The 24,025-nt window shown below is 45.4% G+C and overlaps 1 protein-coding gene across 4 annotated transcripts in view; it reads right to left on the reverse strand.

The window, feature by feature from the left end:
- ZNF148 (zinc finger protein 148) overlaps window positions 1-6,746 on the reverse strand; it is a 38,803-nt gene extending 32,057 nt beyond the window's left edge. The window contains exon 1 of one of the 4 annotated variants that reach the window (XM_087732602.1): window positions 6,359-6,746. The gene's annotated coding sequence lies outside the window, so the exon portion shown is untranslated. The remainder of the gene's footprint in view (window positions 1-6,358) is intronic. The other 3 variants (XM_087732600.1, XM_087732598.1, XM_087732601.1) reach the window with 3 other exon arrangements.
- Window positions 6,747-24,025: the final 17,279 nt, after the last annotated feature.

Here is a 24,025-nt window from a genome sequence, read left to right on the forward strand (position 1 = left end):
TTTCCTTCTTGAGGGATGACGGCAGTCTTTCTCCCATATGAACGATTCGGTTTTGTTTGATATTGTTAAAGCAATATTCATGCAGCGCACCTTCACACTAGATTCTACCAACAAAAATGGTTATAAGGTCAAAACGTAAGTTGAAAACCAATATTCCAGGGACACTCCTAGAAAACCTGCAAGTGATTGAGGTCTAAAATAATTGTATCACATCCTGGTACCCTGAGGACTGACCACCTCCCTCTGCACTTGACCTACTGTGGTCATTACAAAAATTTTCTTCAAGGTAAGAAGTGTAAGATTACTTTAGCAAAAAGGGAGTCGGTTGAGTTTACCAATCTTTCATGAAAAACTCCTTTGTTAAAAGAAACTTTAAGGACACAAAATGAGAGGATTTCATAAACTTATTTATATAGTTACTGTTGTATCTAGAAATGCTCAGTGCTGTAAATGACCCAACTTAAAGGCCTGACAATTGTCATCCATCTCACATATATTTCGTCTGACAGAGACTCACATATAACAGTGACTTATGTTAGGAACCACTGTGTATGTGGTCAAAAACAGGGGAGAATCATACTTCAGGAGGTCAGCAACCGAGATGATAATTTGCTTTAGAGTGCTCCTATTTGAAAAACTCTGAAATCATCCACTGCATTTGGAAATACTGACTGTTATAATGCTTACAGACTAAAAAATCATCCATGGATCCCATGAAACGTACTGATTCCTTGACTTTAATATTCATTTTGCTCCCTCTCCCCTTCTTTTACAAAACTTAAGAATGTTTGCAATGCAATACTACAGATTCACTTGTTGAAAGCAAGACGAAATAGTTTTCACTACCAAAGGAAGCCTGCAGAAAGCCGGTGAATTTACAATTACTTACGTGCTTTGCCCCTTCCCAGTAAACTACAAAACACAGCTACATCCCAGGCAGCTAAGTCATGTAACATGCTGCTTACTGTTTGGCAAAACAAACTTCACCTTATGCTGAACATCTCTCATATTCGATGACTAGAGCTTTAGGCCAGACATCATCATAAATACCTGCTGCAAGTGTTTTACATATACATACATACATACACGTGCGCACATACTTTTTAGGAGTGTATCACCACTTTCTTGTTTCAAATCTAATCCCAATGAAAGAAAAAAAGAAATCTGACAAATTTTCAGGGCAATCATGTAGAGGTTAAAATTCACAGAGTGTAAAAAGACATTTGTTTCCCTTTTCTTAAACACTGCTCGTGAACATATGACTGTATCAAATCTGGCCAGCATCAATATTTCTGACTTCACCTCTTGCACTAAGCTAACGTGACCTGATCATGATGTTACTGGCATTGTAAACCTTTTTAATGATGTCTTTTATATCCATTTTGGGGTACATAAGTAGTAAAAGTTAATACAGACTTTATGGGAAATTATTACAAAAACATTAAGATACTTGTCGAAAATTTTCTGAATGGACATCTTTTTACTTTATGAATGTAGCCGCCATTTGAAACAATTTCAGAGCAGAAGACTTATCAGCCTCATATCCGAGCTCACTTACATAGATATCACAACAGCTTTACGCATTAGTAATATAATTTGTTACATCAAGAAATTATTTTGTTTTACAGACATTTTACAGGCACCTTGATTTTTGGTTTGATTTTTTTCCCCCCAGTACAAGAGATCTAGACAGTTTATATTTGATAGGCTGTTCATAAATTATACCCTACTGCTGTTTGCAGGTTGGAACTTCTTCCCACACAGATTTCATTTTATCATCAGACTGTTTAATTCTGCGCTTATAAAAATGTCATCCTAGTCATAAGGGAAGAATTAGACAGTACTGTCTTAGAGTTTTCTGCACTGTGACAAGATGCAGATATTGTAATACTAATATGCCAGTAGAGTGTACCAATTGCAGGATCAGGCCAATATATATACAGCCCATTAAAGAGCTGTGTCTTGCTGTTTTCCAAAGCACAGTGAAATCATGAAATAATATAAATTAGTAATACATTAACTATATTACAGTATTCGCACCATTACCTCTTGACATCATAGCCTTGAATACATTAACACACTGGTAATATCATAATACACTAAAAAATATTTCTGAGTGAAAGCAGCATCAGTCTCTGTATTATCTCCCAAAATAAAACTCTGACAGTACGGAAGAAGGCACTAGGAGATTCTAACCCTTTTGCATGTTGTGTTTTCCACGGTCTTTCTAAAAGACACTGAATTCCCCCTTACGGCACACTTATAATCAAGTTCTGTGAGAACATATTACAGATTTTTCCAGATATTTTATCCAACATGCTGAATATCTGAATGATATATGAAAAATATCTCTACATGCAGTCAAGGGAAGACAATCACTTATAATATTGAAATACTCACATATGTTATTGTATTTTAATTTGTATGATAATTTGTAATTTAAATAGGTTAAACCTATGCCATTTGCATAGTTTACAGCATTATTGCTGATATACAAAATATTCTGTTCTACGTAGATGAAGAAAAAAATGTATATTTAAAATGTATATAGAGTACTAATGAGCTAAACAGATGGAGTTGTGTTTTTAACTTCACTGGAAAGTACTGAAATAAAGTAACTAACAGCATTTGTGTAAATGAAAATAAATCTCACGAAAACCTGAATGGATTTTCTTTTGTTAGAAGTCTGTGCTTGGCATATAGCTATGTATTATAGCCAATGCCTGTATTTAGCTGACATATCCTGTCAATAGCTATGTCTCAGCTCTTAAAAACCAGTAAGTTAAATGCATAAACTCAATACTAGTTCAAGGATTTCTGCATAGAGTCTAGTACACAGAAGTGGAAAACAAAACAAAATCCATGAATCTCAGTACTCCAGGAAATGCTATTTTCCCAAAAGTATTTCTGTCAAAAAAACCAAACAAATTAAAGTGCAAGTTAATCACAGTATTGATGCTTCACATAAGCCCTGCAACCTGATAGAAGCAGACACCCATGACTACTTACATCCATGGAGACTTTGTGGGTCTTCATTTGTCTTTAAACATCCAGTTATGCAGATCAGACTGCAAGCTGAAGGCTTGAGTCTATTTCATCATAAATGATGCTGGTTTGAAAGGCAGCTACCATTAAAATGCCAGGCAAAGGCACAAAAAGTACTTTTTAAAAATAAAGCATATCTATTTCTCTCTTAGATCCACTTAAGAGCCTTCAAAGTAAAAAATATTTCCAATGGCATTTACTTTTCATTCCTCATCCCATTCATTTAATATAAAAGATATTCTTAAGTTTGGACAAGAAAGCTGGACACCTCAGTTTTGTGTTTAGGGTCTCCAGAGCAATAGCAGTATGTTTGTTTATCACAGACGTTGTACCAACATTACTATTTCTCATTTAACTTTTGTTATTCACACAGAAAAATGTATTTTATATTAAAGCCAAAATTAAATCAAACTTAATCCCAAATTATGCTAAATAATTAAAGTGGTTTTCATAGATTAAGACCCACTCCATCAAGCTGCTCCATACAGCTCTCCATTTGTAATATTTACAATGGGACAACAGCCCACCTAGCAGTCCTCACCAGAGGAAGACTCTACAAAGATCCTAGTCACAAAAAACACCGCAAATTTCTAGCAGCAGATACAGAAGACAATCCCACTCTGCTTTTCCCCAAAATACTAGAATACATCAAACCCTTCCTCCCCATTACTAAATTTTAAAATGTTTTACCTAAATCCGTACACTAACAACCGATACCCTGAACTTCACTATTTGCAAATTTACATTATCGAACCTGTGGTGCAAAGAACCCATCTAGAAGTGAGCTAAACTGTTTTAGATGTACCATCACCATATTTCACTAGAGTAATGCATTCTTAGTATTCTCATAGTTCAACTCTAACACTACTGGTACACAGAAGTTCTCAGCTGGAAGTAAGAACTTCCAACTTCAGTGGTTTTACAACGCCAACTCTCTCTAGAATACATGCACGCTCCACAGAGCTTCAAATCCTAATACCAGTAAACTTGTATACACTGAACTGAGAGTGAAAGCCATCTTTTGAGAAGCCACATAATAATATTACAGATGTGTTCCTTCAGGTGAAGGAACAATTTAGCCTGTGCTATAACTGTTCACATTCTGAGTAATTTTTCTTCCAATTTTTTTTTAACCATTGTGGTTCTTCAAGTAGCTACTTACCTACTTATGATTTGATTTCATAATCCATTATATTAGGCATTTTCCATAAATAGAATACGTTTGCAATACAGTAGAAATTAAACACATATGGACAAGAAGGACAGTAACAGAAACATAGGTTACATATACATCTGTTCTCTCAGGCCTTAGCCTGAGGAGCGAAGACAGAAAAAGTACATGTGCACATGGCAGCTAAATACAAGAGGTCAGCCTCATCTTTTTTAGCTTCATTCAGCTACATGAGCTCACTGACTAACTACATGGATATTTGGGGAAGAGGGGCATGCAGGTATCCAGAAACAACTACAAAGAAAACACTTTTGGAAACTGAATACACACGTACATTCAGCTAAGTATTCATCAAGAAAGGCCATGACAACTGTTTTCAGGAAATCATGCAATTGAAAAATTAATTTTGTAGAGTTTTCCTTAATCACGGGGTTTGCCTGCCTCTGCTATGAATCTGACTGCACCCTGTACAAGGAGTCTGCAGATCCCATGAGATCCACCGGAAAGCAGGCCTCGTGAGCTCTGGAGCTTCCCAGCACAGCCAAAGCTTCTGCAGGTGACAGCTGTCACTGGACGCGTGCACTGATTCCAAACACCAGACCACTGAAAAACGAACGCTGCCTAAAGGTATGCAAACTTTTTACATAGCAGAATAGATTTTAAGTCTAGGTCGGCCCATCAGTTCAGCTAGTCTGATTCTGAGTACAGCATAAGAACGCCTTCAAAAATTGATACAGGTTAGCACTATTTTTCCCCCTCTTTCCTTCACAAGGCATGCATCACCAAACTCATGGAGAATGACTGCAAAAGTTGTATCACTTACAAGGCCGAAATCTGATACGGGCACTCCAAAATGTTTAAGCATGACAGGCCCAGGTACATATTCCTAGCAAGCTTGTAAAGTATGACCGAAATCTGCGAATAAGTACAGCAAATAAACAAAGCAACTGAGATCCTATTCAAGAGAAAAAAAACATAGTCCTCTGTCATATGTCTTGTACCAACAGCGAAGATGATGCTTATCAGAAACAAGACATCTCTCCCACCTAAAACTTCTTGGACCAGAATGTCACATGTATGCAGGCAGAGATACAGGTCATGCTCCAGGTGGACTTTTAAAGCAAGACTAAAGCTGTGATCGCTGGATTTTACATATCTAGTTTTTTTATCATTGTGCAAAAGCCCTCGCAGCTGCTCCGAACAGTTTACGAAAACGAAGCGATCAGAGAGATTATTTACATTTGCAACATAGATGTCTTCCCTTTTTATGTGCCAGCTTAATACAGACATCACCACGGACATCCCAGCTGAGGTTTGGCAGGAACGGGGGGGAGGAAAGACGATGAAGAGTGAAAGTGCTTAAAGCCCAACTAATTTCTCCTCAACTCCTACTGCTCCCCGCTGCCCTCCCGACCGCTTCCAGCCCGGCACTTGTTAGCAGCTCCCGAGGCTGGAGAGAGGTCCCTCGCAAACGCTTCCTCCGAGCAGCTGAGAGGAGACTCGCAGAAGGTTATGCAAAAAAATGAAATCAGATGAAATAAATTTTCACAAGTCGGCACGCTTCACCTATCTTACACCAGGAACAATGGAGAGGCGGGCAGCGGGAGGATACGGCCGCCCGGCAGGACGCGGCCGGGGGGGACGCGCTGCCTGCACGCCTGTCCGTCCGTCCGCGGCTCTTTGTCTGTCCGTCTGTCAGACGGCCCCGCTGGCAGCGCCGGCCCCATCCCCACCTCCCCGCCGAGGCCTGCTTGGCCCCGCGGCTCCCGGCCCGCCGCGCTGGGGGCCGGCTCCGCCGGGGAAGCCCCGCCGCCGGCCGGGGGGAGCGGAAGGGAGCTGCCGGCGGCCCCCGGCCCGGCGGGGAGCGGGGGCTGAGGGCGCCCGCCGCCTCCCTCCTCATCCCCCGCTCGCCGGCCTCTCCGCCGGCGGGGCCAAGCGCGGCCCATGCGGGGCGGGCGGGCGGGCGGGCGGGACGCGCCGGGCCGCGCCGCGCCGCGCCGAGCCGCGGCCCCCCCTTCCCTTCCTCCCTTCCCTCTCCTCCTCCCTCCCTCCCTCCCTCCGCGCACCTCCCGCCGCGGCGGCGGCGAGCGGGCGGGCCCGGCCGGACCCGGCCAGCTCCCGCTCCCGCCCGCCGGCACTTACCGGCCGCAGAGCTGCGAAGAGAAGGCGGGCCGGGCCGGGGCGCGGCGGCGGCGGCTCAGAGTGCCCGTGCCGCGGCCCCGGGCATGGCGGGGCGGCGGCGGGGCACGGGGGAGGGGAGGCGGCGGCGGCGGGGGAGGGGAGGCCGAGGGGAAGTTGGCGGCGGCGGCTTCTTCCTGCTCCGGCGGGGCGAGCGGCGCCTTCCCTCAGCCTCCTCCTGGCGGTGACAGCGACAGCCCGGCCAGAGCGCCGCCGCGCCGCGGTGCAGCATGGGAAACACGCCCGGAGGACCGGCGGGCGCCCGGGCGCGGCGGGTCGGCGGCGCGGCGAAGCGAGGAGGAGAAGGAGAGGGGAGCCGGGCCGGGCCTCCCGCCGGGGCCGGGGCTGGAGCCGGGGCCGAAGCTGGAGCCGGGGCCGAAGCCGGGGCCGGGGCGGGCGGTGCCGGCGGCCCGGGTTATGCGCGGGTCAGGAGGCCGGCGCGGCCGTGGGAAGCCCCGCCGGGCGGGCCCGGCCGAGCGCTGCCCCGTGCCGGCCCTGAGGGGAGGTGGGGCGGGAAGGGCCCTTCGGCCGGGCGGGGAGGCCAGGCCTCGGGCGAGGGGATGGCGCTGCCGGAGGGGCTGGGGGTGCCCGTTTCGGGGGCTTCGTTTCCAATACGGGCTGTGGGGGGAGAGGGGGCTGGCAGGGCCGCGGTCGGTGGCGGGGAGGAGGCTGAGGTGAACCCCGATCCCCCCACAGAGCCCGGTGCCCCTCTCCCGATGCACCCCACTTCTCTCGGGGCCTTCTGGGGCGGAGGGGTGCGGGCCCGGTGCAGGAGGCGGCGGGAGACCCCAGGCCACTGCCGTGCACACGGGGGTGGTGGCTGTGGGGCTCCCGGGGCCTCCGAGTCCATCAAGAAGGCCTGAGATGAGTTTTCTGTGCTGTAGCCTCCATGATCGCGATGTCCTCCGTGGCCCCACATGGTAAACAGTTTGGAGAATTGCTAGAGGCCAAATCTTCTTAAAGCCCGCAGGTTCCTTGGAACAGCTCTCCACCCAAACTGCCCTGGCAACTTTGGCTGTGTCTTGGTCTCACTTGCATCTCTCAGCTTCATCTCTTTTAGGGGTTACCAACTTTTCCACGTTTCTCTAAATAGTCTTTAGCCCAGCAACGCACTTAAACACGTGCTTAACTAAATTGCTTTATGTCGCTTGCTTATAATTAAGCATGTACTTAAGTGCTCTGCTGGATTGAAGCCAAAATCTGCATAAGCTGTATTGGGTAAAATTTACCAGCTTCATCGGGCTTCGCTTTGTGAGTCATTCAATCAGGAGCAGCCCAAAGCTTTTTGCTACAAGCTTAGTTATTCCCAGGTTGTCCTATAGGATCACCCTGTCTCCGCGACAAGGCTTATGCCCTTCGTTCAAGTACTGTTAGAATTAAGACGCATCTGCCTGGTGAGTCAGCTTTATGTAGGGTTTCTGGTTCTTTTAACGAGGTGCATCAATAAGGTTCTGCATCCTTATGCAGGTCATAGATTGTGCCATCCAGTTACAGTCTAATATATTGCATTAAGAAGAATATATTAATGACATTAAGACCTAGTTTGAAGGTCTGCCCCGACTTTGTGCAATGCATGTATTTCAAAATAATTGCCCTGAGTACTCAGGCTGTATGAACAGAGGAAGGAGTTAATAAAATGTGGCTACATTTCATGCAGTCATCTACAGTTTTACATGCATACAAGAAGTGTTATTAACCTGCTTGCTGAATAAAATGGGAAACTTTTCCAAAAATAGAGTTTTAGAAAGTGAGGGAAGATGTGCATTTATGCAACTTTGATTCCCCCCCCCCTCAAAGACAATTAATTTGGTGACTCTATTCATTTTTACCTGTCAAAAAAAAATCTTTTGAATTTCATTAAGTCTGAGTCAGGAAGCTCAGCACTAAAACCTTATGTTAAAATACACTGAGGAATTAAAGCTTTCTGCAGGGTGAGCACAAGTCTTTCTCCAAGGACACATCAATTGGAACCTGCTTTTCAAAAAATTTTGTTTGGCAATTAACAGTGTAATATGAAGAAGAAAGACTGTCTTGTATTTAATGCAAAGAAGTAAGACTCAGCATATTTGGGTTCTGTTCATTACTCCCCTACCATTCTTCTATGACCTTAATCAAGACATGCTCCAGTTTTCAAATGTCGGTTTGGGTTAGGGTGGAGTTTTCTGTTGTTGTTTTAGGAGGAACTGAGCACCTACAAATTAAGTTCAGTGAGAATCTTACAGTGCTTTGTTCATCTGGAAGTCCCCCGCACCGAGGCAGGGGTAGGAAAGGGGCACGTCAGACCTTGGACCTTTGCCTCTTTGCCACCTGTATTTTCAAATGATGGTAGTTCCTCACCAAGCCACACAGCCACAGCACTGACATTGTTTGTATTAGTGTTTTGACACACATTTAATACTGCTGTGTTTATTTATTAATATTAGTGTTTCGACATAACAAACTAGAAAAAGAATAAAGTCAGTAGCTTGAGAAGCTTAAAGGAGCACTTGCATTTTGACCTATATTTTTTTTTTTCCTTATGCCTCTCTGTAAATAGCAGACAAACTCTGCTTTTCCCTAGGGAAAAATTTAATAGTCTTTAATATAGTTTTCCCTCTCCCTTCTGAATTCCAGAAGTGGCCCACCCATGAGAAATCCTCTAAAAGGCAATGTGTGCACAGTGTGGAGCAGAGTACGTTTCAGTTTCCTTTTTTTAGGAGGGCTAACTAGTGGAAAGTAAAAGGCACTTTTTTTTTTTTCTTCCCTTTTTTGTATAAATCTAGAAAACATGAAAAATAGGAAGCACAAGTAGGCCGTATATTAAAAAGAGCGGCTTTGGGGAATCGTTGGAGAATATATATGTGTGTGTGTGTGTGTGTTAAAAGGTCTTAAACAGGAAGTGGCTTCAGAAGTAACTGTATAACAAGCGGAACCACCTCATTTGAACTCCTGCATGACAAACTGAAGGATTTCGTTCAGGAATTTCTGCATCAAGCCAGTAACTTCAGCAGCTGCTCTGGTAAGATCCCGTCTGGGAATTGAAGAGAGAAGTCCACCGGTTAGGTGGGTTTTCAAGATGGGCACTTAGCCTAACTCTTAAAGTTATGCTTTCATATTTGTCTGAATTCATCTAACCTGAGCTTAATAGTCTTGTTCCTTCGAACACACACAAATGGCTTTTCTAGAATTAAAAAATTCTGTTGAACTAGTCACGTCTGTATGTGGTTACAGGATCAGGCCAAAGGAAGTGTGAAAAGCAATCTGCATGTCAGGTATCAGTATTTTTACTGAGTATTTTATTACTACGCTAAATCTCAAAGACTTTAATCAGTGAAGAGTTTATGTCAGTAATTTATAGATAGGGAACACTGCCTGAAAATTCTTTATCTTCTTCAAAAAAGATATTTGCAAACAGAAAGTTCAAAAGGAAGGTAAATCCAAGAGAAAGCATGGGGTGTTAAGGTGTGGAAATACACAATTCATCTTCCCAACCAATGCTAAACCAGCCTTTTCTGTGCTTGTGCAATCATCAAACAATTGAAGTTAATAACTTTGGTGCAGGATGCGATTAACTTGACTTTCAGAGATAACAGATGTGTTCTCCCCCACCCACTTGAGTTATTCTTCTAACGTGAAAGTTTAAGCTGTAGTGTCTGTCTGTCTCACCAGTCTACATGCTGGGCATCACCTGCAAATTTGCCTGGAAACCCCTTTGGCAAAAATGGCTACCAAATCACGACTGCATAAAGGAACAGTAATCATCATTGGGACTAAACCCAGGATAAAGAAGTGAATATAAACTGGTTTACTGTAAATGGCTTGTCGCCACACAAGTGGAGACAGATAAACACTGCTTAGTCTTCCTTGCAGATTTATGTCTCGTTCCCTGCTCTGCAACAGAGCCAAGCACATGTGTAGCTTCAAAAATGCAAATATCCCATTGAATTAAATGGAGCTGTCAGATACAGAATCAGAAAGAGAACTAAATGCCTTCTTCGGTTTCTCTCCTCCCCTCCTTCCTTGGACCAGTAAGGCTGCTGTAGCCCTGGTTAATACTAGTTTGTGCCAGTGATACAACAAATGATGCTTCAGAAATGCCTAGATGAATGCCTGACATTTCAACAGTGGATATAATCAGGGAGCGCTTGCTATTGAAAGTTAGAAACCCTCCTTCCATCGATTTTTTTCAATTCAGATATTTCACCAGGGCTTGAACTAACGCAAATATTCAGTGCGGAAAATTAAATGAGTCCATTGTCTGAGCATCCACTCACGTCTCTAAATTGCTCCTCTTCATTTCAGCATCCATGACTGAATTTGTGTTTTAATTATTTTTTTTAATAGCAGGCTTCCAATTCATGATCCCACGTAAGCCCGACTCAATTGAGTCTGCACTGCCCTATGCTGCTAGCAGATCAGGAAGCAATCACCATGCTGTCCATCACACGGTTGTACGGTATGCTTGTCCTGACGTTAACTAATGCAGAGAAATGTGATGATACGGTATGTTGCAAAATAGCACCTGATGCTTGTAAACAAAAATAATTATGGAAGATATTGGTCGGAAGGAGAGGGTGCATGCAAGTCACCTGGCTCTTTTCCTTATTCCTGAAATATTTTCTGCTCCCAAATCTATTTAGAGGAGAACGCTGTTCTGCTTCCACCTGAGCCCTGAAGAAGTCTTCATATCAGATTAGTTTCTAATGCCACGAACACACCTGACTTGACTCATTCATTTATTTTACAATTATACAGCAGCTTGAAGTGCTTTAAAAGTTGAGCTGAAGACATAGCAAAAATCCCAGAGAAAAGGAAAAGTAATGGTTTGATGAGAGACATACCTGTCTGAAAAAAAGAAAGATAGCAAGTCAGCGTCAGTCAAGATGGTTTAGTGTAGACGGAAGACATTCAGATATCTGTAGTGTGTTTGACTTGGTCCCAGATGACATTCCTATAAAATTAGCATTATAAATCTCCAGATTAAAAGAAAAGAGGATGTTTAATGTCCCATGCTGAGATGCCTAATAGGCAGAAAAAGCAACAAAAATGATGATAATGTAGTACTCTGCCTAACATAAATTGTCAAATGACACAATGAGGCAGAATTTAGAGAACCAATTTCTCTGCCTTGAAACACAAGTTATAAGCAGAGCAGAAAACCATCCACTCTTAACTTAGATTGGCTGTCTACCTAAGACATTTAAGTTGAATTAACTGAAGATGGGAAAGAGGGCCTTAAGCCCTAGCGTGAACATTTTAGAATTAAGCCTTTCAGAATTAAATGTAAAGGAAACTAGGGATATTTTATCTGTAAAAGAGAGAGCATCCACACAGGGATTTGGTGGGCTTTAACTAATGCAATTTAATGTCACACCTTTGCTTAATTCATCTTAATCTTTCCCAAGCGTCCCACTGCAGCCGAGTTCTTTAGTTTGAAGCATTACAGTGGATCTAACTCAAAAGATAGCATTAGCTGAACTGTTAGCTAAAGGCTTGTCCGTTTGGGGAGGTTACTCGGTGCAGACTAACCAACTACTTCGTATGTACTTTGTGTCAGTACTCTTAGTTTACATTAAAGGGCTGTAGGCTGCATCACACCACCTAATACGCGCTGAGAGTTTGTCTAAAGTAACTACTGTCTTTTAAATTCAGATTCACACCTCTTCACAAATCTAACATTTACCTGATTAAAAGCGAGACTCAAAAGATTCAAAGAGCAGGTAGGATACCAAGCTGTGATGCAGTGATAATGATGGGAGAGTGATATTTATTCACCAAAAGTTCAAACAGGAAAACTTAAAAAAAAAAAACACCCAAAACCAAACAAAAAACCCCCCACTTTTTGGACATGAGATGGATACTGCTAAAAACAACGAAGCCCAAGAGCATGCACATTCCCAGGGTGACAAGGATCAAGCCATTACACTAAATGGGAAGTTTCCATACATTATTTGAGCCAATAGCAAAGTTGACAGAGTATGGAAATGTGAATCTATGAAAGCCAGTCAAAAGGAAAATCTCAAATTTCAGTTGGCAGTGAAGAAGGGGAAAAGGAGAAGGGCACAAACAGACCTTGAAGACCAAACGGGGAAAGATTCTTGAAGAGAAGAAGTAAAAAAGCCTTAAAAGGTTGGAATTGTAAGTTCTGTGTCTTGCCCGACACAGGAAAAAAAAAAAAGAGGGGTCTAGGGTTTTGCAGTCTCGTCATCAAAAACATGACAGAGTTGCCCTCCCTTTGCTGGTCTCCTCTGGTAGCACTCTCAAAAATTGCATCAGAATAATAAGAAAATGTTGGAACAAGACAGGCTATTAGCCATTTTCCAAATCACATTGAGCATATCCATGACTGTCAGAAGCTGAAATAACTGGGCTGCCAGCAAAACTGCAGCAACACATCTTTACCTGCAAATCGGTCAAAATGGCCTTTCAAAACATTTGGAAGATCATGTTATGGAAAGTAAGGTTTTGTAAATGAAAATCAGATCTCACTAATCTCTTAGAATTATTGATTGTATTGGTAGGGTAAGAAATAAAGAAAACCATAAGTTTACTTTGTCTTCCAAAATATATTTGACAATTTATGATGTCAGAATTTGTCCAAGGGACAGAAAGCAGAGAGGAGGGTTAGGTGGTCACTTTTCCTCAGGGCATCAGCTTAACAGCAAAGGCCTCAACCTTCCTTCCTAAATCCATTTCATGTTGTTTGTTATAGTACAGCTTGGGAAAAAATGAATGCTAAACTGGGATATGATGGATAGAAAACATAGGTATGAATTTATTTAGTTAACCAGGCCTCAGAGGGGACTAAAGAAACTTCAGAGACTTTCAAAGAAGCTAGATGAATGGACAACATAACGGCCAAGGAAGTTCATTGCATCTGCATGAAGTTACACATTTAGGAGGAAAGGCAAAGTGCTAACATACCTTACAAATGAAAAATGGCTAAGGAACAGCTTCAGGTGGGGGGTTCTTGGCAGGGAAAGGCAAGAAGGTAAAGCTGTTGGTAAGTAGTTTTCTCACGTGCCTTTCTCTTAAGATGAGAATTGGACTAGATGAAATTTCCCTAAGGCCAATGCAAAGCTAATTAGTAAACCTTTCTTGAAAGTAGTTATGACTGATTTTCTTTCAAAGTATAGGGATGCCTTGAATGGAATTGCTCAGGACTTGTACCAGACAATTCAGTGTTTCAGCTGGAGGATGAAGACTGCTATAATTTTCAGATTGCACTAAGCTGGAGATGGGTGCGAGAATGGCTGGGGTCCAGGTTCAGGTGCAGCCGCCTCTTGATAGTCTAGGAGTAGGCTGGAGAAGATGGAGCTTAGCTCCATAAGGACAGAGGAAAGGACCTGCACTGAATGTACGGCTGAGCTACAGGACAGCAATATTCCAGAAGGTGGTTTAGTAGGGCAGTAGGGTTGTTCACAAGCTGGATATGAACTGCTGTGCATATCATGCTGTTATGTATGAACTGGCTTACACCTTGTAAAACACAAAGGAAACATTTCCATTAAGTCTACACAGCGTTGTTAAGCGTTGAGCTAGAAGTATTAGGTCTGGTTTGGGGCATTAAGCTCAGGAGAGACATGGTCCAGTCAGAAAGGACAGTAAGAATGATAAGGAAAGAAAATATGACCAAAAAGGCTTAAATAAACTGCACTTGTTTCCAAGGAGAATGCTAAAGGGGAAACATGATGAGAGTCTTCAAATATGTAAGAGGCCATTGCACAGACAAGTGGAAAAAGCTGTTTTCCCTGCCCATGGGAGGTACATAAGATGCAAATTGCAGCAAAGAAGCTTTAGGTTAAGTATTTTTCTGTCTTTCTAATAGCAAAGGTCACAAAACCCTGGGATGGCCTACAGGGCTGTGGAGTCACCAGAGGTCTTTGGGAACAGATCAGACAAATACACGAGGAATGCTTTAGGAAGTAACCTAGAGCACTGCCTTTGCCCCCAGGGGCCACCCAGCCTTGTTTGCTGTTGTGCAACAGAAGGCCCAACAACTCCATCCTTTCAGGGTGCAGATAAAATAAGCAAGCAGATAAAATAGAATGAAGAACGATAAAAAGATAGAATATCTTGACACAGACCTGTGGTACAACCTCAAGCAGACTGCTGTGGTCCAGCCATCTCCAGCGATCTCAAAGAGACTGGGAGCTTCAGAGGATTCAAAGCAGAGCAACAAGTAGGATTAAGGGCATGGCAATTCATGAAAGATTGAAAAGACTGGGATTATTATCTTCAGAGAAAAACAAGGGAGACAGAATCAAAGTACATGAAGTAATGTCTGGTACAGACTGATCAGGAACTTCTCTTCTTCCTGTCTCATACTGTAGAATAAAGGGACCTTCTCTGAACTATCAAACTAAAGGTGGGACAATTAAAACTAAAAAAATAAATAAATTAAAAAAAAACCTAAAAAAAACCCAAACCACCAAAGGAAGTATACAACAAGAGATAAAAATGGGGAACTTCTCTGCTATGGTGCATCCAAAGCATTGATGCTACAAACAAAAGGATTCAGAAAGAAAACGGCTTACCAACAGACACCTTAAAGCCTATGAAGAAATGTCTGCTTCAGCTTACCTGACATCAGCCCTTTGCACCGCACTCTGCTGTCCCCCACGGGCCCTTTGCGGCTGCGCTCCATCCCTCTAGAGCTGTTCCTCAGTGAAACACCACCAGCCACTGAAGGAAGCACGCGTGGCCTTCTGCCACCGGCGGCAGCGCTCCTGCCAGCCTGAGGACTGAGGCAAGAGCCACCAAACCCGTCCCGGCCAGCAGCCCCCTCAACCGTGGGGAAGTCACACTGCAAACCCAGCTTGCCGCTCGCAGTCGCAGAACAGGTCTGCAATGGGGGAAAGCAGCCAAAAAGCCCAAGGTTCAGATATTGCTCTTTTAAAAGGCAGCAAAGAGGCCAAAAAGAAGGACTGCTTGTTTTTAAGGGGACGCTATTCATCTCAGTAGGCTGGGGACTGGCTGGTCGTACTTGTGCATGGCTGAAAGAACAGAGGACAGGTCTGATCCAAGCGCTTTCTGTCTTAGATATAACATGTCCTGAGCCAAAACCACTGCTTTGCCCCAAAACAGTAACTTGAACAGACTTTGTAAAATCATGGCCTTGTTATCATCCTAAGAAAACTGAGTGTGTGTATGAAGGAGGTGTAGCTGGGTGTTTCTGTGTGTCTGGTTTACCCAATAACGAACAAACAGCGACAAAGGATCTCCAACCCGGATGGCAGCAGCGACAGTACCTATAAACAGAAGGGCAAAGGTCTTCATTGCAAAGTCTTACCCACAGGTAACTTAACAAACCTATTTATTACTGAATAACTCCAACCATTAAATCTTCAATTATTTATACATTTCAGCTAGTGCCTATGAAGAACTGAACTTGAAGGGGGATCAGTTTAAGGACACATCTCAGAGACATACCAGAAATTTGTTTAAAACACAAAGCAAACATCAAAAGACCAATTTCTGGGAAGGAATGTGGTGCTGCATGTGGGCATTAAGAAAAACGTGACCTTTACAATGCTGTTACATCACAGTGTTTTACCACGAGGAGAGAGGTTCCTCCTCAGCTTCTCTCCATGGGTCCTCTTTGGTACGGAAGGGAGGCTGCACGTGATATACATGACCATAGATGACCTGGTGGCAGCAGTTGACTGGGTGGACCTTAGTGGCAGCGGTTGTTTTTTAACATTAGAGCTAGTGATGTAGCAACACCAGACTATTTTCAGCTAACAGCACTGGTGTGGTTTTCAAATCGTACATGCTTTCCAACCAGCTTGATGGAAGAGCACCATCTCTCCTGGAGCATCACACCTGGCATGGCATTTATGAAGTCCCTTTCACACGGACATAAGCCTCTAGAAGGCTTCGGTGAGGAATAAGGAGGACCAACGGCGTCCCGCAGGTGAGACCCCGCAGAAGGACAGCACGCCCTCACGTTTTGTGCCCAGGCAGATTCAGAAGGCCTGGGAGGTCAATCAGGAGGCTGGCCCACAGGCTCAGAAAGCCTCCAGAATAGCAATTACTGCCTGCTTGGGAAATCCAGGGAGCTTGGCTGAGCCTCAGGGACAACGTAAAATGAAAGTGGTCAGAAGAACATCAAAACAGTTTGACTGTGGGCTGGGGATATCCCCGACAATAAAGGCTGCTTTCCATCTGCAAAGCAGATGAGAGTTCAATGCTGAGGATAATTTAAAAGTCAAATAAATGATTTTAAATGGCTTGTAATAAATAAAAGCGTGTTTCTTTGTAAACTGCCCTTCTTTGCTGGCTGGATGCGTGCACACCAGACAAGCAGATGAAGAAAAACCGGTCCCTGGGTGGAAGGAGAGACTCCTGCCCAGCCTGAGAGGAGCTGCAGTAAACAGTGGAAGAAAATATCCCATCAGTGCTTCAAAGGGCAGGTGGAAAAGGAGCCGTCGAGGGGATGAAAGCACAGAACTGCAGAGGGCAAATGGTGACAGCAGACTGCGAGGCAACGCGCTGGATTTTTTTTCTGGGTCAAAGCTGTGGGGAAAAGCATCGTCCCAAGACACGAGGCAGCTTCCCTTCCCCGCAGCCCCTCCGGTGGGCTGACCAGCGTGCAGAGCTGCTGGCGGTTGTGCCGTTGGTCCGACTGCCAGACAAAGGCAGCGTTCGATTTTCAGAAGCCAGAGGCACGGAGGAAATAGACCCTGATAAAATATCTAGCCGGTAACCTTGCCAAAACAGCAAAAATAAATAAATAAATAGGGACGGGAGATGCTGGGTCACTCACTGAATACAAAAGGGCAAACCCAACCAGGTGACCCAAAATCCATACATCTCCAGGGGAAAAAATAGCTTTATTTAAAAAAAGTTAGCATATTATCAAAGACTCCTTATCAACACCAGTAGATGCAAGCTGACAGGCTGAAATCAATGCCAGCTATTGGAATAGGAAGGCATGATAAAAAGCTACGACTTCCTTTGAAAAATGTATATTTAGATGTAGATCAAGGATACTTTCATTTTGTCAGCTTGGCCATTTTTGATCGACTCACTTAGCATATTTAATTAAAGATATGATAGGCAATCTCATTCCTAATTGCATGCAAAGTGGCAATATTTTGCAGATCGGTTCCTGCTTGGGAAATGTCTCTGTTTGTAGCACAGCCCACTTATGTACTAAAATGGCTGCTTTTTCCGCACAGTTTACAGAGAAGTTTACAAAGCTGGAGCTGTCAAAAAATAAAACATCCTGTGCTATAGCTGTGCATACTAATGAGTAGTCTTAATGCTGGTGAATTTTTCATGTAGAAATCAGTAAGTCAGTGTCCTTAAAAAGGAAGAAAACCAGGTCTTATTTAGTGCCAAAGTAGAGAAATGAAATCATTTGGGAGAGACGGCGAAGAAAAAAAACACGAAGCAAGTGCAAAACATCATTTTTGTCTTAAATAGAATGTGTTATCAAACTAAGTTATGTTGGTAATACAAAAGTTATCTGAATCACAAATAAAGAAAAGAACTAGAAGAGTAGGGTGTAGCATAGGGTGAGACAGCATTAAAATGTTAAATGCAAAAATAGCGAACGGGCTGAGTCAAAACAGAAAGAGGACGTCGCTGTGTCTTCACCACAGAAACGCCGATCATAGGCGTATAAAATGGTTAATGTGGTACCTTCAAAGTGTAGTCCAGCGAACGATGATTTTCATAATAATTTGGAGCTATAGGAACATGTCCTTTGAAGCTAAAATAGAAAAAGACAACGGTAGAATAATTTCACTTGAGCTCGCAGGAGCAGTATCGTGACGCCAGTGACGAACGCCAGCCCCTCACAGCTACATCAGACCAAAATTCCTACGAGGTAGCGGCTCAGGGTGCTGCAGCCCTTTAAAACAACGCAGAGCGAAAAACAACCCACGGATGCTGTTTACTATTGGAAATCGTTAATAGTCTCAACTTATCAAATCTTTTAATACATCAAATCATTGCTAACTAATTAGTATTGTGGTACCACCTCAGAGGTCCTGCTGGAACTGAAGACCTGCTTGTGCTGGACACAGCCGTCAAAGAGAGAGATGTCTGTCCGTCCTCAAGTCTGTTGTAATACGTAAAGACCCAACCACCAACAGGAATACAACGCTCTCGAGCTCCTGTTGCTGAATTTGCACATCCTCTTACCATTCCCTGTAAGATGTCTATTTTTTTTATAGCTACAACTAAATTAGCAAATGATGGAACGTTAACCTTAAACCACCCACCGCAGCTGGGGAACCTGGGGAGGAGAGGGAGAGCAGGGAGCTGCCGCGATCCTCCCCTCTGACGTGCCTGACCTCAATCAGCAGCTGCGAGTAAAAGCACCACCTTGCACGGTCAGGCTGTCCCTTTCTGTTTGCATAGTTTCTAGTGAGGGTCATGGCTTCACTGTCCAGAAAAAAAAACCCTTCTTTGCACGGTGGAAGTTTTTTCAGACCTATAGTAAAGCCTGTAGCAGCAAACCAGCAGCAACACAGAGCACACACCTAGATGAAACAGCAAGTTTTTGTGATTCGTCTTAGACGAATCGTTCCCTTTTCCTCTTAGTAGATCTTAAGTTGTAAGAAATTTGCATCAGAACGTGAAAAAGAAATCTCAGTCATCCTCTAGAAAATGAGATACTGGTCATTAAACATTGCACTTCATTTAATTGTCATCACGTTGTGAGTAAGAGCAGTCACGCTGGCACAAATTGCAGTTTAATTGTTCGAAAAGTGCTCAAACTACGCAGCATGCCCCCGTTTGATCCCAGAGCCACTGACGCAGCAGCTGAGCCTTAGGAACGCGCTCACAAGCCCTGTGTGAGAAGCGGTACCCCTGGAGCCAGCTTCGAAACACGGCAGTGGCTGTCATCCCCTGTACACTGCTGACTGCCCCGCGCCCAAGCCCTGCGTCCCCCCGTGTCGTGTCGTCCCCCCGCCCGCAGCTCACCAGTGGTCCCACCAGACGGGAACCGGTCCCCTACAGTGCATCACTCCCCTCAGCCTCCACGCAGGCAGGCGCTCCCTTGTGCAGGTGGCCGAGGGTCCTGCCTGTCCCCGGCCTCCCCCCCAACACCTTAAAGCCCTTAAATCACTCTTTAAACTGCTTCCTCCTACGGGGACATTTCAGGCCACATCACAGCCCACCAGAAGCTACCAGCGACCCAGATTTATTCCCTAGGGACCTTTTCCAACCTGGGAATGGTGGGATAAGATACTGCCCATGTCACACCACTAAGCACACTAACTTGTAGCTGGGTTTTATTCTAGACCCCTTATAAGATTCCCCGGCTTTGCAATTACTAAAGAATACAAATAGCCAGGGCACAGCAAACACGGCACCAGGGACACAGGGACACACCAGCTGCGGCACCCCCTTTGCGGTCTGAAATAAAGGATTTCTGAGGGTGAGCATGAAGAGGAGGCTGCAGCCAGGAGGGGTACCTGGTGGAGCAAAGCACACATGATTTTGCAGAAGAGGCAGTAAGAAAAGCAGAGGAACTGAGGGCGAGCAAAGCAGGGGCCAGCTGGCAGGCACCTTTTTGGAGATGTCCTCCCTCCATCAAGCCGCTGCCCTCCTGCCCCAGCCGGGCACCGTGTTCTCCCAGCCAGGGACAGTGACGGTCCCCACTCCCCAGCAGCTCGGGAGAGCCATGGCAAGCAGCAGGAAAGCCATGGATGGGAGGGGGAAGGAGAAGCCCCCAGGGCCGTGGGCTGCGCTGGACCACGCTCCCAGGAAAGGAGGCTCCCATGGCAGCAGGCGTGTTTTCCCATCAGTGGCACACTTACCCTGGGAATATCTGCTGCTAGAGAGCACTGGTTAAACTGCTGGAGGGTGCTGGGAGGAAGAGGTTACAAGTAGCTGCCATCTGCAGCAAGGCAGTTGCAGAGCAGGACAGTCCACACAGAGAACAAAATTCGAGTGCTCTTAGCCCAAAAGAGCCTTACCTGCCATCTCATTAACTGCAAGCTAGTCACCTGCTTTGTTGCACAACCTAAAGTAGCATCCCATGGCAGGTTTTTCCCTCCAGATTCACAGCACCGGGCACTGAGCTGGTACGAAACGCAAGTTTAGGGGACCATGGTACAAAGAGGGAACTTGCCTTCGGCTTATTTCCTAAAGCGGCAAGGCTGCAGCGGCCACAGCACCGGGCGGTTCGTCTCTCCATTTCCCCTTCCTCCTCCCATAACTTCTGCAGCCGCCTGGCAGGGACAGGCAGGTTTGCACCTCCCTGGCCCCGAGGGATGCTCCAGTGCATCCCCCACTGACAGGTGCCCAAGGAGCAGCCACCCCAACCTTTGGGGACCGTCCTTACCCTGCAGAGGAGGACTCTCCCCAAGGGGTGGAAAACTTGGAACAAGTCAATTTTGTTCGCAGTGCAGTGGGACACAAGTCTGAGCCCCTCTTAAAATAGTGTTTAGGGATGCCAACAAGTCCCAGTGCATCTCATATTGGCACCACCTTGCAACCATGAATTACTCAGACGTGATCAAAAGACTGTGGAAGCTGCCAACGTCCCGTCCAGGGGACAGGCAGAGGAGACACAGCCCTGGGTGCACATGGGCGCAACGTGGCTGTGCGGCTCCACAGGCAGCAGAGCCCCGATCGGTACCGCACCAGCCCCTCGGCCTCGCCCCTGAGCACAGAGACCCCCAGGATGCGGGGACAGCCGTCAGCGCAGCCCCTCCAGCACTTCATTAAGTGAACTGCCGGCAACTGAATCCATCTCTCTCCCTTTCCTGCTTTGTGCTGTAGACACCCAAAGTGGAGGATGGAGGTGGCTAACTAGCACGCTCTCATCTTTCTGCAGCGATTCCTAATTCATCTGCCCCTAACCTGCATCTTGGCAGCCCAGCCTAGCGATACATCACAAATTATTTGCATCAAGCAGACCCACGAGTGCGTGGCTGTCCCTAAATGAGCTCCTTCTGAATATCGGGATTTGTGGCTGCATCCATACCGCCAGTGGCATGGCCAGGACGGCAGGGACTCACCGGCAGCCTAGCTCCTTTAGCTGCTCTGAAAAATGGCAGAAAGAGTAAGGATGAGGCAAAGAGCACGTCACAAGGAACAGGGAGATGAATTATCAAATAATTGGAGGGGAAAAAAAAAATACAAAAGCAGAGAAAATGAGGGCTTGACTGTAGCTGATGTTATGCAAGAAGAGGAGGGGAAAAAGCACCTCCCAGTAGGCTGGAAGAAGTCGGCACAGAAGAGGGCTGCAGGAGAGCGGAGCACCTTGACTGCACGCTCTCTGCCCTGGGGTGTTTTGTTTGTTTTTTTCTAAACAGAAGGTACAAGTCCAGGCTCTGCTCCCAAAGTTCCTGTGGGAGATGGTCCCCAGCCAAGCAGGAGATCCAAAAAGCCTCTCAGAGCAGCTGGAACAAAGCTTTGCATCTGGAGCCACGTACGACAGAAAAGCTCAAATTTGTCTGCTCCAAATGTTGAGGAAGCTTGGATGGGGGTGGAAGCGTGATGGCCAAGATCTGCCTCTCCTTTGACAGGTTAGCCATAAGCAAAGAAGTTATTTCTCTCATTTTAACTCTCCAGGCCCAGAAATAGCAATGGTTTCTCTCACTGACACTTTCCAGTAGGAAAAACTTGAGCTGAAGGATTTCGTTTTCATGATTATGGCAAATACAATATATCAGCTTGCAAGGCAAGGCCAACAGTGCATGTGCATTAGATGGCTTTTCTTGGGTTTTAGATGACTTTTTTTTTTTAGATGACTTTTTTGAAGTTTTGTTGTTGTTGTTTTACATTTCTTTCACAAACCAGTCTGTCTAGCAAGCGCCACTTCCCTGTGAGTGCTGGCGAGTGGCAGAGGTGGCTTCTCCTCCCCTGCGTTCCCCACCACACCGATTGCAACGGAGCAGCTGCCATTTGCAGATGCTTATCCCATAACAGCAACTGCTGTGCAGTGGGCAAAGGTCTCTGGATTTATTTCAATTCCTAAACTTCACGACAAATAGTCTGATTTTCAGAGAAAAGCTAAGGGCTAGCTAAGAAAGCCAAAGAAGAAGAAACCCAGAAACAACCATTCACCTTGTGAAAAGCACGCCTTAAATCTTTCTCCCTTTTTTTTTTTGGCTTTGTTTAGTCTAGTTTTGGATTTCTCTGCTGAAGCCTGCTAGATCAAAAGGCACTTGTTTGAACAAGGCGCGCAGCGTGGGTTTGCTTTGCGCGCTCCCTCGCCGTGCCACGTGCATCACCACCAAAGCCCTGCCGGGGGCTCGCCCACCGTGGGAGCGGCGCGGGTGCGTGATGGTGGCATCAGTAAGTGTTTGTGCTAAAATGCTGAGATTTGAGAGAATTCACAAATATGCTTGCAAACACCTGGGAGACAAACAAACAACGACGCATCTGCGAATTACCTGTTTGCAAGGACAGCTGGAGAGCAGCGATTAGCAAACGGCACTGCGGACACGATGGGGCAGGTAAGCGAGCGCCGACGAGCGCACGAGTGGAGGGAGGTCACATTGCAAAACAGTGTACGGGCTGTCACTTTATCCTAGTGCCTTCACACGCACGCACTGACCCCCCCGGCTGCGCTCCGCTTGCACAAGACCCTCCGACCCAAGAGCGACGTTGACTTGGAGCCAGGCAAGAAACGCGGCCGGCGCTGCCGGTGCCGGGAGCCCGCGAGCAAGCCCCAGGCCAGGCTGGCAGGCAGCGCTGCGATTTGGCTCTGGCAGGAGCAAGGGAGCACAGGTATGGACAAGATTTATTTTTCCTGTTGGAACACATTCATCTGCAGATTAGCAGCTGCTCTGTGCACACGGAGTCTAGATACCGCCAGTTAACTCTTCTCTGCCAGCCTGCAGCTGTCCCGCTAGGCAAAACTCCTATACAGCAACAGCACCCAGCTCTCCAGCCAGCGGCTGGTTCCTCTGGGAGCAGTGTCTTGCGCTTCAAGCACATAAACCCAGGTGCCAGAGGCACACTGACCTGCAAATTATTTTTGTTTTTTAATTTTTGAGGGAGAGAGAAAGAAACATCTATAAGACAGGGGTTCCCTTTCCTAGAGAACAGCAAAGCTAGTGTTTCTGGACCAAATCCAAGAAGGCTCTGTAAAATTCCCAGTTTCTAATTTTGACAGACAAAAAGAGGCCAAAATCTTCAAAAGCAAACCCACAGCAATCCACTACAGCTTCTGTTCCTTATTTAGGGCAGACTACATCTGAAATCTAATTATCTCTCTGCAACTCCCTGTGCAGTTGAGGCAGACAGAGAGGGATCTCCAGGGAACAATTCCTTCAACCTGCCTTAAACACCTACCTGGGGATGTGACCGACTCCCTCTCACACCCAGCACCCAGGGATGCTACACAGAAATGACTCCAGATCCCGTCTTCTGCGACGTGTGAGTCAGACTGCACCTTTACACTTGGCAGAGCAGTTTGTCCTTCCAAATCTTAGCCTTCAAACACTTGGAGGTGCAGGAACATCCTTGGTGTGTGTTTGACCCGAGGGACTAGCAGCAATGGTAAGATCAGTCAGCGAGAGGAAGCAATTTCAGGGCTTGTGCTTTATTTTCCTTTCTTTCCCCAGATTATGGCAATCTAATAACTGGATTTAGAGTTCCCATACAGGCACGCAACAGGGTTTTTTTGCATTCGTTGGATCCAGAAAACGTCTCTTGTTCAGGAAAAGCTGCTGAGAC

This window comes from Nipponia nippon, unplaced genomic scaffold (genome assembly GCF_047370975.1).
Source record: "Nipponia nippon isolate SJK-2023a ecotype South Korea unplaced genomic scaffold, ASM4737097v1 scaffold_5, whole genome shotgun sequence".
Taxonomy (NCBI): Eukaryota; Metazoa; Chordata; class Aves; order Pelecaniformes; family Threskiornithidae; genus Nipponia; species Nipponia nippon.